Below are 15,411 nucleotides of genomic sequence, written 5' to 3'. Positions count from 1 at the left end.
GTAACTTCCTGGACTACATGTACAGATACATGCAATAGCTCTCTGATCTTGTAGCCCCGGCAGGTATCGCCCTAGCCCTGAGAAGCATTCTGCATTTGTCCAGACTGATAACGCAGTACAATGACTGACTTATTCACTTCAACAGTTAGCTATGCTTCTGGTGTCATTCCAAGGGTATCCAGTATCTGTCTGCTTTGAATGACATGGTCGACAGAACACGATGCTTTGGCACAGATGACCTGCACCTGTTGGCCCTGGGATTACGGATAACATCTAAGGCTCTTGCTGCTCCTATAGTGCCTGTTTTAGGCACAATTCAAATAACATATTCACCACCATAACAGGAACAGGCAAGCAAAACCTGAGGGTAATGTTACTCAATGCTTGACATCTTCATCTCAAACGCACTCACCCGAGGCACTCCTTGTAATGGACCACTTCGATATCTCTGCAGTGACTGGGACCTGCTTCTAGGCTCCTGAGAGCACCCCTGCACTAACAGGCTATTACTCAAACCACACCTTTCAGTCATGTAACCAGGACCGGAACACCCACGGCGGAGGTGTGTCCATATTTCCCAAAGATGTACACACCTCGAGGCTGATTGCTTAGCACAATGCATCCGAGGTAATCCAAGTGCAACTAACTGTGGCCATAACTGCTATACAAATTGTAGCTTGCTACGGATTCCACACCATACCCCACAGTTAATGGCTCTCACTTCTTGGTGTACTGGAAAGTAGGGTTCAAACAGGAACTACTGATGTGTGACTGACACTACCCCACACTTAACTGAGATACCTACTCATGTACCAACACATTAAGCAAACACTTTCTGGGATTCATAACCTCCAATCAGCTGGATCAACCTATCCACACCACCACCAGGGCCAACAATATCTTAGACCTGGACATAACCAACATGTGTGACTGGTGTTCCACACCTAGGGTTATCCCCTCGTTGGTCAGATCCGAACGTATGCTAATCACCCTTATTATCCACATCCCGGCACCACACCCTTCATGGAAAACACAGTACAATATTTCTACAAAGCCAACTTCAGGCTTCTTATGACAGCAGTAGTAAACATCATGACACCCGTGCAGATGGACAATATAGTTACAAAAGTTGAATCGCACACATCTGCACTTAATTAGCACTTACACGACTGCATGGATCACGCTATCCCAAACAGAGCCATGATGGCACCCACCAGATAATGGACGCCACTCGGAGTCCACTGCCATGGACATAATGTATAACAGAAGGAGGAGACTGTTGCAAAGTAGAGACAATCCCATGGGTGGGGTAGCTCCCTGGTCAGCCTCAGTAGAAATCTGAGATCCTTTATCACATCCTCCAAAGCTTGCTACGTAAACATTACTGTGACTCATTCCAAGGACTACCACAAAGTGTTCTGGAGGTATGTCACTACTCTTGATGGCGATACCCACATCTGCTCTGACATACAGTGGTTAGGAGCGAACATTACAGAACTGACTGATATTGGCAACATCCTGGCAGATAGGTTCAGTGCTAACTTTACACCCCTCTCACACCCTAAAGGGCCCAAATCTATACAGGAACAATGCAGAGTCCCTGCGGTCACAACTACTCAGTTACAAGCTGCACTCTCTAAAGCCAGGAACACAGAATCCATGTGACCATACAACATCCCAGGCTGCGATTTACACAAACTTCAGAATGAAATGACTCCCCACTTGGGCACCAAATTCACTAATAGCCTTGTATCAGGCATTGTGGCCCCTGAATGGCACACAGCAACAGTTATCACACTCCACAAAGGTGGTGCCACAATGGACCAGAGGAACTATTGCCCTATAAGCCTGACTAGACTGTTCTGCAAGGCTATGGAGCACATCGTCATGGATCTTATTCACAGAGACATTGGTGGCCTCCATACCTTTGATACCACCCAGTCTGGATTTGTTAGGGCCAGACCATGACTCCTAAACCTGGTGGAGTCCTTTGAGACAGTTACCAAGGTAGTAGATGAGGGTAAGGAGGTCCACACAGCCTACCTTGTCCTCTCAATGGCTTTCAACACCGTTCCCCATTCTGGTATTGTCAACATACACATCCACCTGCACATCAACCCCTACGTCACAAGATGTTATGCAAAGTGGTTCATGGACAGGACCCACACAGTGAGGGTAGCATACCCTAGTTCCTACTGTAAATCAGTTACAATTGGCGTACCCAGTCCTCGGTCATAGGGCCCCTCATGTTCGGTATATGCTTCTCTGAGATTCAGGCTAGCACAGAAGGACTTACCTTGAATAGGTTTGCAGAGTACTGCAAACTAGGAGCCATGATTGATTCACCAGCTGATACAGACACCCTCCATAAGGGTGTCACTGTGACGGATACCTGGTGTTAATAACATGGCCTCAAGCTGCACGCCACAAGGTGCATAGACATACCCTTTGGATTACACCAATCAGCCGCTGACTATCACATAGGTGGTAGTCCCCTACATACATAAGACATAAGGGATCTTGGAACACAAGTAGATAGCACCCACTCCTTTGATAACCATATTGCCAAGGTGGCATGGATATCCTTCTATGTGGCCACCCTAATCTGTAATGGGTTTGTAGCTGGAACAAAGGCTGCCATTGTACCTCTCTACTCCTGACTTATGAAATACGTTAAAGGGTACAACACCCCATTTGGGATGTACCTTATGAGACAACAGCAACAGCTTTAAATACCACAACATTAACACACCAAGAGGATTACTGTCCTCCGAAGGATGACGTATGCAGCCCAACTACAGAAACCCCAACTGTACTCATTTGCATACTGCATACTCAGAGGTGATCTCTGCTGAACATACAAGGCCCATGTCCAAAACAATATTGATGGATATGCTCCACATAAGCAAAAGCCACTGAGAGCCACATGCTCTGGGATATGTACCCAAACGCAATGAATACTAGGACGTGCTGGAAGGATACATTCCGGAACCAGACACTCGCCATGCTTTGGAACATGATTCCTATGTAAATCAGGCAGGGACCCTCACTAGCATTCTTCAAGAGATACCTTGATGGGTGGATGGGAGATAGACATGTATGCCAGGGATCACTGCAGTGGCTCTACTGTACACAGGTGCAGGAAACAAATGGTTCTGCTGTTCACAGCCACAGGACACTAACCTAGGGAGGTGCTGCAAGTGAAAACATTGTAGTTGGGCTTACGAATGGACTTGGCCAGACAGCATAGTACCCAACTATGAACCTATGAAGTTATTACATGTCCTTTGTGCATGGATAATTGAGTAGCTCTTCCATTTCAATTAGCTATCATGCTGTTACACTGTCTGGTGACTACAAGTCATATGTATCCTGTTATTGTCTATTGTACATGCCAATAGACATACCTGATGTTTGCATAATATAACAGTAATGCTATGTAAAATGTTAGACATATCTACCTACAATACTGTACATTTCACATTTTTGCAACAATATCCCATAATGCAAATCATAATTGCACAGCAGGACCACCTTAGACATGTTATTCTCAGTTATACGCCCATACATATGCCTACTGTTACAGTATATCAACATATACTATCCCTTGTTATGGCACGTACTTGTTGGACAAACCCTGCCACTGACAGCGACTGGAGTGGAATTGTTGTGTTTAAAGCCCTTATGTAGCATCCCTTGTGGTGTATGAGGTGTTTACCTTGTGGCCCACAGTAGTACACACAATTTCTACAAGCGTTACTATGCTCAACAATACATCACTACAGAATACCTTTTCCCACTATATGCATTGCGTACACTTTCATTAATACAAAACAGGCACTACATACGCTAACATACTGAGTGTTCTGCATACCTTCTTAGTAGTCTGAGTTTACGAAAATATCAGTCTTATTCCTTTTCTGTTTTAACAGTTTTCTCATATGTGCATACGGTTTGAATGTATGGCAAGCTACCCTTTTATACGTAGATACCAGTAACATGTGGTATCCTGCCACCAATTGGTGTTCGGAGTAGATGATTACATGCACATCAGCTGTGCAGTTACTCCATTAGCCAATTACATGGCAACAGTGGGGTATAATTGAATACTCCACTTGGGCGTTGTCCCTTTGCCTTACCTTCGAGGAAGACGGCCTGGATGTTTTGTTTGTGATGAATTGCAACTGCTGTATGGAAAGACACAGAGATAACTTCATGTCTCCCGTGGATTGTGTGTAATGGCTAGAGGATGTAGTTCTACATGTGAGTGTAGCTGTTATCTCAACTGTCTGATACGAGACTATTGCAAACAAAACCTGCAACATCGGCGTCTATTCCATTGTAGAACAGCAACGATTTCACATAGCGCCATTATAGTGCGTCTCTCACAGGGTATGTTAAGGCTTCTGCAGATGTCCATTGAGTGAGTGGATGTTTGTGATGTTATTACAGTCTGTATTGCAATTGTTTTGGGTGTGGGGGAGATGTAGGTGGGTGTACATAGCAGATAAAGGTGTGTGGGGACTGCATTTATACATATTCCATATGTGTGTGAAGGCTCCTTTCCTAATTGAAGACCTATCATTTAGTAGACTAATACTATGGTTATTGCAGGCTTACTCATTAGGCCATTGTTAATTGGTTCCTATATAGCATTGCAGGTGATGTTGATCCTTCAATCCCTCTGGAAATACATCGGTATGTAATGAAATGTTGCTACATGAAAGCTGTCTCCTGTATTTCTGTCACAGATATTTGCACTCTTTGCAGTTGTGTTGGTGACTGAACCTCTTTGGCTTGGGTTGCCACCTTTTCAAATGGCCATAATGGGAAATTTGCAGGACACACATCGGATTTTAGAGGCCGACACATACCCACGGTCAGTAGAAAGTATAGAACTTTACATATATGCCTATATAAAAGCTTATATTCTCGTAGTGGTTTACTTGCTTATCCTGTTTCTTGTTACATGTAGGTATGTTAGATACAGATGACTATTTTATGCAACCATTATATTCACTATGGGACATGCAGAACATCTCGAGATTGTAGGACATTGGTATTTTTAGTCAATTTGTCCAGGACACTACCGCACATAGAGGGACTGCTCCCGCACATAGAGGGACTGCTCCTCGCAAGATGGGGCAGGTGTTAACCCCATGTTTAGCTCATGTCCATAGCACATATTTGTAATAGTGTATTATAGTAATAACCCATGCCTGGGTGTGGGTAATGGTGAATTTACCCGCAGTTGGTGTGGTTTGTTCATGAGGACGAAGCCCGAGTGGCCAAACAAAGACAACCATGGGTAAATCCAGCATTACCCACACCCAGGCGTGGGTTGTTGCTATAATATAGTCTCCATATCCTTTGTTCATAACGTTCGGTCGTGGCAGAATTTGTGATTGCTATGGTCCGTGTTGTGCACATATTTGAAGACTTCAACTGCTGTATATGGCATACCCACGGATTCAGGAACGCACACACATCCAACAACCACATTACCGTTCACAGACTCCCAAACCCCACAATACCGAACACTCGAACTCGCAACAGTCAAACTTCCGGAACTAACACAAACACAGAACACACTCACGCACACACAGACACACTGCTACCCATCACATCCAAACAATCCATCTGACACTAAATATGGCCAGGTGGCCATGCCCCATACACACCCCATGTGGGTGGCTTCGCCCCCCACACCACACCCAGGAGCGGCCTCAGGTCTACTGGTGCCCTAGTTAAAGGGCACAATGGCACCCCCCACCACACCACCTAGTGCCTCCATCCTGGTCTACCTACACCAAATAAATACTGGTAAAGTGCCCCCTCTAAAGCAGCACCCTAGGCGGCTGCTTAGTTGACCTAGGGTTGCCACCTTTTCAAATGGCCAAAGTGGGACATTTTCGGGACACACATCAGATTTTTACAGGCTGTCACATACCCACGGTCAGTACAAAGGATAGAACTTAACTTTTTTTCCTAAATAAAAGCTTATTCTTGTAGCAGTTTAGTTGCTTATTATGTTTCTTGTAACATTTAGGTATTTTAGATACAGAAATAACTATTTTATGCAACTATTACATAAAATATGGGACATAATTATGTCCTACAATCTCAGGACATTTGCCCTTTTTAATATTTTTTTGTCAGGACACAACTTCCCAAAGAGGGACTGTCCCTGTCTAATTGGGACAGGTGGTAACCCTATGCCTAAGGCCGGCTATGACCACACCTACTGTAATAATCTACCTCCGAGTTAGCACGAACAGACACATGAAGCAAACACACACACACATTACAGTCCCACGGAAACACACACTGCACTCAGAACACACACTTACACACACTGCAGCAATCAGAAACTCACTTAAACACAGTACCTACCTGGACCGCAGCACCAGCAGCAATAACTAAATGTCCCTTAACATCGTGAGAATAATACTAGCAGTTCTAGTGTTCCAGTACTGTGGTCTTTTGGTCTTTAAGCCTCGTGATTATGTGTGTTGGTATGTAAAGCATTCGGTAGTTGGTAGTATCCTATTTATTTGTACCTCCATGGTTGTGTACATTTTAACCTATCTATATATTTGCAGATATATGTATATCCGTATATATTGACATGTATCTCTCTATCACCCTTTATATATATAGATATATATATATATATATATATATATATATATATATATATATATATATATATATATAGAGAGAGAGAGAGAGAGAGAGTGAACACACCTTTCATTGGGTACATGGCAGTGCATACTATTTCCTGAACTCCGCCCTTTTGTGTTTTAACCTGTCACAATACACACCTGCCATTGGTACATCTCAAGTAGCTTAGTGGTAGGTGATTGTGTACATGGTTGCATGTTCTACTCCTGGCAGTGGTCATTTTACCTCTCAGAGCAGGCACTATCAGTACAAGGGTGAATAACGCAGATTTCAGCTGTTCTGGCCATCTTTGACTGTGATCTGCATGATATTCAGCAAAGCTTAGACCTGTTTTGCGCATATCCATGTAGTCATGTTTAAATTATGCTTACCGTCACTTGCCAGCGCATAAACCCACTAACATGTGCTTAAACATGCTCTAATGACCTTCATTCAACATACATTATTCGTGCCATCAGAATTGCGTAACAGTCCTTGCAGGTCGTGGAACCGGGAACATGCATGACACAGTCAGTGGCTTTACCACTGGGACATCTGGGATATGTACAAGTGTTATGGTGTTTTGTATGTGGACTCTACTATGGCTGTTCCTCCATACTGCAAACAAATGTGTAACTCAGTTTACATATGGATGATACCTAGTAATGGTATGTCCAAGTGATGTTTAATGGATGTGCTCCAGCTATGAGAATCCATGTCACAGTGAGCCACACATTGTAATGTGCTACACCTTGCCACAACCATAACTGGAGAATGCTGGGGTGACAGACACCTGTCATGGGTACTCCCCATGCTTTGGAACTGCATCCCTGATTACATTATATGGAGCCCCTCATTGACACACCAGGGAATCCTTGCAGAGTGTGTGGGGAACAGTGGTTACACCCCAGGGATCCCACAATTGGCTCTGTTCCACAGAGGGACAGTTAGTTAATCAATGGGGTAGCGACAGCAGACACATTTTGCCTAGGCTGATGAATGGCCTCTGACAATCAGGCATGTGCCTACCAATGTACCTAGGAACCTATACATACAGTATCAACACATGCTGTTAGCTTCATTTACTGTTCAGGTGTTGACTTACCTTGTACCAATAGCTGTTGTGTGTGCAATAGTTGAGAGCTGCCTATGTAGGATTCACACAGTAGACCACCTATACATAAAAATGTACAGGTGGTCATGTGTGTGTGCCATCCATTTTACTGTGTGTGCAGGTGGAGAAGTGTCAGTCCATAGGGGCCTACACTGTCAGTGTATGTGCTATACGTTCCCTCTTTGCCAAGGCATGGGCATATTGGGCACACCTCCGTCTGCCTACTGGGGCTGGCACAGGGTGTTCATGGTCTGAATCCCTCTGTGTCTGTGATGCCCTTGGCAATTGCAGTGGGCTGTGAGGGCCTTCACCATTATGTCCCTGCTGCAGCTGTTTCCACAGGATCATATTATGTAGCATGGCACATACTATGAAGATGTGGGCACACATGCCTGGAGAGTATTGCAAGGCTCCACCAGATATGCCCAAGCAACAAAACCGTGATTTCAGCATCCCAAACACATGCTCTATGATGATTCTGGTTTGTGCGTGTGCCCCATTATGGCGTTCTTGCATGGGTGTGTGTGCATTTCTGATGGGAGTCATCATCCATGGCTCCAGTGCATAGCCAGCATCCCCCACAAGGTGGCCATATGGGATGCCCCTCCTGACAAATACCTGATACAGCTGTGAGGCATGCCAGATGTGGGAGTCATGGTAGCTTCCAGGGCTGCCAGCACACACAACCATGATAATGCCCTGGGCATTACACACGACCTGGCAGTTGATGGAGTGGTATCCCTTGCGGTTTATGTAGTGCCTACCATGCTCACCAGGTGGTGACTTGATATGTATATGCATGCAGTCTATTGCACCCAGTACCTCTGGGTAGTCTGCCACATGGTGGAAGAGATGCATATTGCTGGCCAACTCCTCCTGAGTTTGGGGGGAAGTATATATGCTCATTGGCATGTGGTAACATGGCATCCAGGAACTGGTGGAGTACCCTGGATGCTGATGCCTGTGAGATCCCCATGATATCTCCTGTTGGCCTTTGAAATGTACCTGTGGTTAGTATTCTCAAGCTTACATATACCTCCTTGTCCACTGGGATGGGTTCCCCTCTGTTTCTGAATCTGAGGAGTGGCCGGCACAGCTCAGCGATTTGCTGTATGATGTCCCTGTCCACCCTGGGCATTACACACGACCTGGCAGTTGGAGTGGTATCCCTTGCGGTTTATGTAGTGCCTACCATGCTCACCAGGTGGTGACTTGATATGTATATGCATGCAGTCTATTGCACCCAGTACCTCTGGGTAGTCTGCCACATGGTGGAAGAGATGCATATTGCTGGCCAACTCCTCCTGAGTTTGGGGGAAGTATATATGCTCATTGGCATGTGGTAACATGGCATCCAGGAACTGGTGGAGTACCCTGGATGCTGATGCCTGTGAGATCCCCATGATATCTCCTGTTGGCCTTTGAAATGTACCTGTGGTTAGTATTCTCAAGCTTACATATACCTCCTTGTCCACTGGGATGGGTTCCCCTCTGTTTCTGAATCTGAGGAGTGTCTGGCACAGCTCAGTGATTTGCTGTATGATGTCCCTGTCCACCCTGTAATGCTCTACTATCTCCAGATCATGTAGCCCTGGTAGGTTACCCTTGGTCTGAACACTCTCCTCCTCCTCCAGGGCCTGAGGTGGTTATCAGCATCATCCTCCACACCACCTTCAGTCTCCAACACATGGTGATGAATTACAGCTATGGCAGCTCCCAACAAGTACATTGTAAAGGCTCCCCATCTGTTTACACCAACGGTGCAGTGTTTGGGAATACATGAGTGTGTGTGAGGTGCCTTCACACTTTATACTATTGTGCTTTGAACACTGATGTCATAGGGTGTGTATGTACAATCAGAGCTGCAGGGTATCTTATGTGTTTTACCACAGGTACTGCTATTCTGGTGCCTTTGGTGTTGAATTACATTTAGCTGCCATGGATCACCTCTTGCCCTTACCTTCCCTTTTCTTAACAATTCCCCTCCCATTGTCAGGCATGCATCCAGGAGCCTGCTTTCTTGTTTTGTACTTTCCCAAACCAGGATTGTGTTGCAAAATGTGTTCTATAGCCAATCTACTGCAGGTTTGCTTTGCTCTGCGGTGACAGTTCTCTTTTCTTTGAAATCAGACACCTCCACTATCCTGTTCTGCGGGTTGCTACTAGCAGCCTTGTTAGCTGCCGTCAATGGCCCACTGTGAGTTAATAGGTGTTAATTACTCAGTTGTATTCCACTTACCCTACTGCGGCATTTCGTTATTGTCTTCCTGTAACCTTCATGTTTGAGCTGTGGTGCGTGCCACATGCGGCCGTTTAATGGGTTTCGAGCGCGTTGTCATCCACGTACACATGCACTTTCAGGCACTATGTGTGCTCTCAGCTAAGCAAAGCAATGGCTACATCCACTCCCCTATCCTGAGGCTTTGCTTAGCAATGGGCAACCCGGATTTGCAGTGCTCCAATGTGCTTACAGCTACAGTGGCACACCCCACTGATGATGTCATGTATACCTCCAGACCACTCCTCGGTGTTGTACCTGCACCGTATGGTACATCCTTAGGCCAGTGGGGCATTTGCGATTCAGTATTACTTGGCTCATTTGCATGGCATTGACTACTAATTCATAGTTACCGCGCCAAACATTGTCACAGACCCTTAGCAATCCTTGCAGCTTGGATGTGGTGTAGCATGCATACCATTGACTTGTTGTGTCTTTCGACTTTTCCTGGTTAGGGGTCGCCACAGCGGAACTTCGGTCCGCTAATGATTGGTAGTTGATTTTTATGTGCTGAGCTACCAGCCCTGATGCACAACCTTCAACGAAGGTACGCCAATTCACACATGTCTCCACACAGAAGATGCTCTAGCTGAGAATTGAACCGGACAGCATCTTACTGTGAGGCAACAATGCTATTGCAGCACCACCACCGTGGTACATACCATTGACTATTATGGTGATATCATGATTTGTGTTGCATTGCAATTTTATGACATCTGTATATATTTTCCTTGTGTTCCCATTTGCGTACACATGCCCTGCGGTTGTACTTTGCGTTTGTGTGGCCATGACATTAAATATTATTTTTTATGTGTTGTGCATGTTTTTTTATGCCATTGGCTGTATATTTAGCCATTGGCATATGTTAACTTTGCAATACGTAAGTTTGGTCCGCTTTCATGGCTCCGATGTTCTTTTTGGAAAAATGTAAACCGTTTATTTTGGTTTACATTTCTGTATGCTTACGCTACGCCTGCACCACTTCATGAATTGCTACGTACCTTCATTTGCATGCTGCACTACTGCGCATGGGGTGATTAGCATACATGAGCTGAGAGCTGCGGAGATCTGGCTACGCTGGTAGTGCACATGGAATTGGATTGTACCTGAATCGCTCGGCAGCCATATTTGGCATTATACCACCTGGCGCAAGCTTCATGAATCCCGGGGTTTGTGTCCTTGAAATGTTACTGACATTTTGACAAAATATTTTCTGAACTGAAAAATGAATGAGTTGAAAGAAGTGAAGTAATGCACAGATTTCTAAGACAGTTCTTGACACTACAGTATAAGTAGAAATGTATACACACAAGGGAGAATTGAAATGTTTTAGTCTTCCAGTTAAAATAGCATACTGTCAACACTTTCCTATATCAGAAATATTAAAGAGCTTTATAATGTTTATTAGACAGATGATAGACTCTGCTTTGTTTAATGGATTGTGATTCATGTTTATGAGGAAAAGTGGACTCAATTAGATGTTGTTTAAGCAATAACCCATGCCTGGGTGTGGGTAATGTTGGATTTACCCACAGTTGGCATGGTTTGGTCATGAGGGTGAAGCTCGAGTGGCCAAACAAAGACAACCGTGGGTAAATTCAGCATTACCCACACCCAAAAGTGGGTTATTGCTATTATACAATGACATTATTTAAGAAAAAAATACTTACTTTTCTTAAATAATAACATTGTATAATGCCTCTGTGAGGCCCTTCCGCAGCTGTCTGGTATTCTGCAGCAGTTCATCAGAGCTGTGTGGAAGCAACAGAGAAAGGAAGATCTCCGTTGCCTTTTAAAAGGTGTCTCACTATGTTAAGAGTTTAACATAGTGAGATGGCTTTAAAAAAAAGCAACGGAGAAAGGAAGATCTTGGTTGCTTTTTTAAGATATCTTGCTATGTTAAACGTGTTTAACATAGCAAGATTACAGCAACGGAGCTCTTCCGTTCTCCGTTGCTACCAAAAACACAAAAAAAATCAAGACTTATACTAATGGAAATTTACAACAGGCACGTTGACCAATCAGCGTGCACGTTTTGGAATATTAATGGGGTGTCATTGTATAATACAATATTTATTAGATTGATGGTGGACACTGTTATGCTTAATGGGTTACAGGACATGTTAACGATTAACTCTGAAATGTTTCATTTATATACATACTACCAGATGAATTATTTCCTTTAGTACTAACAAAATATATAAAAGGAGGGAAAAATGTACTGTTGCTTGTATGAAGTGAAGCTTTTTTTACATTCTATTAGCCTCGCAAACTATTTCAGTTTTTTTAACACTCATCGATTAGGAAGCACTATATCTGTGTTGTCATGGCAACAGAAAACAACTGCGGTAGTTTCTATGGGCTATGTAAATCTGTGAAGTGCATCTAGTCTTGCAGATAACAAATAACAAAAAAGTAATGTTTAACTATTAAATTGAATTATAACCTAAGGAAGGGTAAATTAGATAACTTGTTAGGACAACTTGTAAATATTTTATAAATTGCCCATATTGGATTACACATACCTGGAAACTCAACTGAAATGTCCCTAAATTATTTGAGAACTTAAATGAAACTGCCTGATTAATAAGCATAACTTAGATTAACAACCTGAACCCATAAATTATCTGCTCTATAAATGCTATATTATATATGTTACTTGCAAATGACAGTCTCTATAGCACACGAAAAGATGCGTATTTTTTGCAACATGTTATCTTTGCACTAACCATACACTCTGTACTAATTAATTTGGCAACTGATAAGTTATTCATTTGAAATATCAGTCTAAATAGTAATTGTGCCCTTGAGATATTGTTGCCATTTTGACAAAATATAATCTGCACCAAAAAAGGAATGATTTGAAAGAAGTGATGTTTTGTACAGACTTCAAAGACAGCTATTGTCACTACAGTATAAGTAGAAATGTATACATGCAAGGGAAATTCAAATACTTTACTCTTCTAGTTAAAATAGCTTATTGTTAACATCTTGCTTTATCAGAAAAATTAGAGCTAGGGAATTATTTTGAATTTGTCTTTATAATGTCTACAAGAGAGATGTTAGACAATGATTAGTTTAATGGAATGCGAGTCATGCCCATGACAGACTTATTGAATGTTATTTTTGTTTACCTATGTTTGCTGAATTACTTTTATTAGTACTGATTTAAAACAAAAAAGGGAAACCTTTGTTTTGGCTAACGGAGAAGAGGCTTAAGAGTATTCTAACTGCCCCGTGAACTCTCTAAGATGCTCTAAACACTATTTGATTGATACTTACCTAAGGCAAGTCTTGATTACTATATAGGTACCTACATATTCATCCTAGACCTGATGTGATTACCCGTTCTGGTAGCAGGAGGTGTCCTTTGCAGGGTGGGAATTGTCAGGGTGATCATAGTTCATTGTTAGACTCTGCTTTGTAAATATATAAATATGTAAAAGCACTGGACACTGGAATGTATGGCACCTCTGCTCGGAGTCAGGATACAACTGATAAGTCGTGTATTTTCATAAGTGTAAGTTGAAGTTGATGAGTTGAAGAGTGGGAAAGTAAAGGAAGGCAGTACACCTACAGTAAATTCATATTTCATTGGTAATCACTCATTGTCTTCTACAGAGTAATTTTACTCAAACTATTCTAGTAATAATCCATTTGATGTTGGCTTATCTAGTGTCTCCTTCTCTGTTTAATTTATCCGGAATGACGTATCTGACATGTTTAGAATCTCTTAAGGGTAACTATAATTGGATATTTTCTATGTCAACAAAATAATTGTTTACACTACGAGCATTCCATCCTGATGTATAAAACAATGTAGAATAACAATAGAATAACATAGACTTTCATATCTGAAGACAAAGAAGGTCTACTAGAATTTTATAGTCAAATTTAATAACAGAATATGAACTTTAGCCAATCTATAGTGGTTCCCAGGAACTGGAGCAGGAACAGTTAAACACCTAGATTTTATTTCCAACAATTATAAAGGAAATCTTATACTTGGAGGGGATTTTAATTGTAGCTTAGAAGCTTCTGAAAACACCAAGAAGTCTTTTCGCATAGCATCTATTTCAAAATACTTAAAAAGATGGATTGATTCATTTCATTTAAGACACTTTTAAAATAAAATATGATAAATCTTTATTATTTTCCCATGAAGACCATAGATTTGGAACACAAACCAGAATAGACAAATTATTTGTAGCTCAAGATTTACAAACAAAAATCCTCAACTTCCCCAGTTCCATGCCCCTTCTCGGATCATGACTCACTGATAATGAAACTCCAAATAGAGTTTAAACCATTAATCTTAACTAAAATTCCATCATATATCATGAAAATTAAAGAATTCAGAGACTGGATGTTGTCAGAACTACAATTATTTCTTGAAATGAATAATACAACATAAATCAGTAGAGTCATGGTATTGGACTCATTAAAAGCATATTTATTTGGTAAGACCCTTAGCTGGTACAAAATCAAAGTTAGAGAGAGGGAATCTGAATCATTAGACTTGCAAACCAGACTCTTGACAGCAAAATCTAAGAAAAATCAAAATTGTCCAGAAGTCAAAAAGGAAATAGAGGAAATAATAATAAATATAATGAAATTCTAGCACACAAAACTTGTCTAGCCTTGGAAAAATTAAAAGTAAATTCATTAGCCACCTCCCCCGGATATCTACATAACTACATAACTTATCTACAAGAATTAAAATACAATCCAAAGCAAATAACATTAGCAATATATATCATGAAAAGAAAGGGAAAAAAGTATCAGATATAGGAGACATCCTTGAAGCATTTCAATTCCATTATATGGAACATTTCAAAAAAGAAGATTTAGATACCAATAACGTAAGTGGCGAACAAAGTTAGAAGCAATTCCTTTATTAAATGAAGTGCTTTTCATCCGATCTAGTACACAAACTTCATCAGATACAATAAAGATGAGCTGTTACTTTTTAAATAAGCAGAGAAATGCATCAGCTGATGCTTCAAAGTTTAAAGCGCCATACCTTATTTAAAATGCTTCATGTTAATATATATATATTTTATATATATTAAAATACTTCTGTTAAGTTATTATTAAATCAAGCAAAAAATTGTCACCAATGTAAAAATGTAAAACTACATGCAATTCTACACTTAAAACATGTCTTGACATTAAACTAATAAAAAACATATACTTTAAGCACATTGTATAGGTCAGTGCGTTCCAAGCAGCAGCAGCAAATGTCAGGCTATTTTACACTCAATAAATCTAAGCATAAATCACCATATCTACCTACAATAACTAAGAACACCAAGTGCTAATAAAACCTAATTGGTCGTGTAGATTATTAATCAGT

This window comes from Protopterus annectens, chromosome 5.part0 (genome assembly GCF_019279795.1).
Source record: "Protopterus annectens isolate FY-2018-M chromosome 5.part0, PAN1.0, whole genome shotgun sequence".
Lineage (NCBI taxonomy): Eukaryota > Metazoa > Chordata > Ceratodontiformes > Protopteridae > Protopterus > Protopterus annectens.
The sequence above is the reverse complement of the archived record's forward strand: the minus strand, read 5'-3'. Positions refer to the sequence as shown.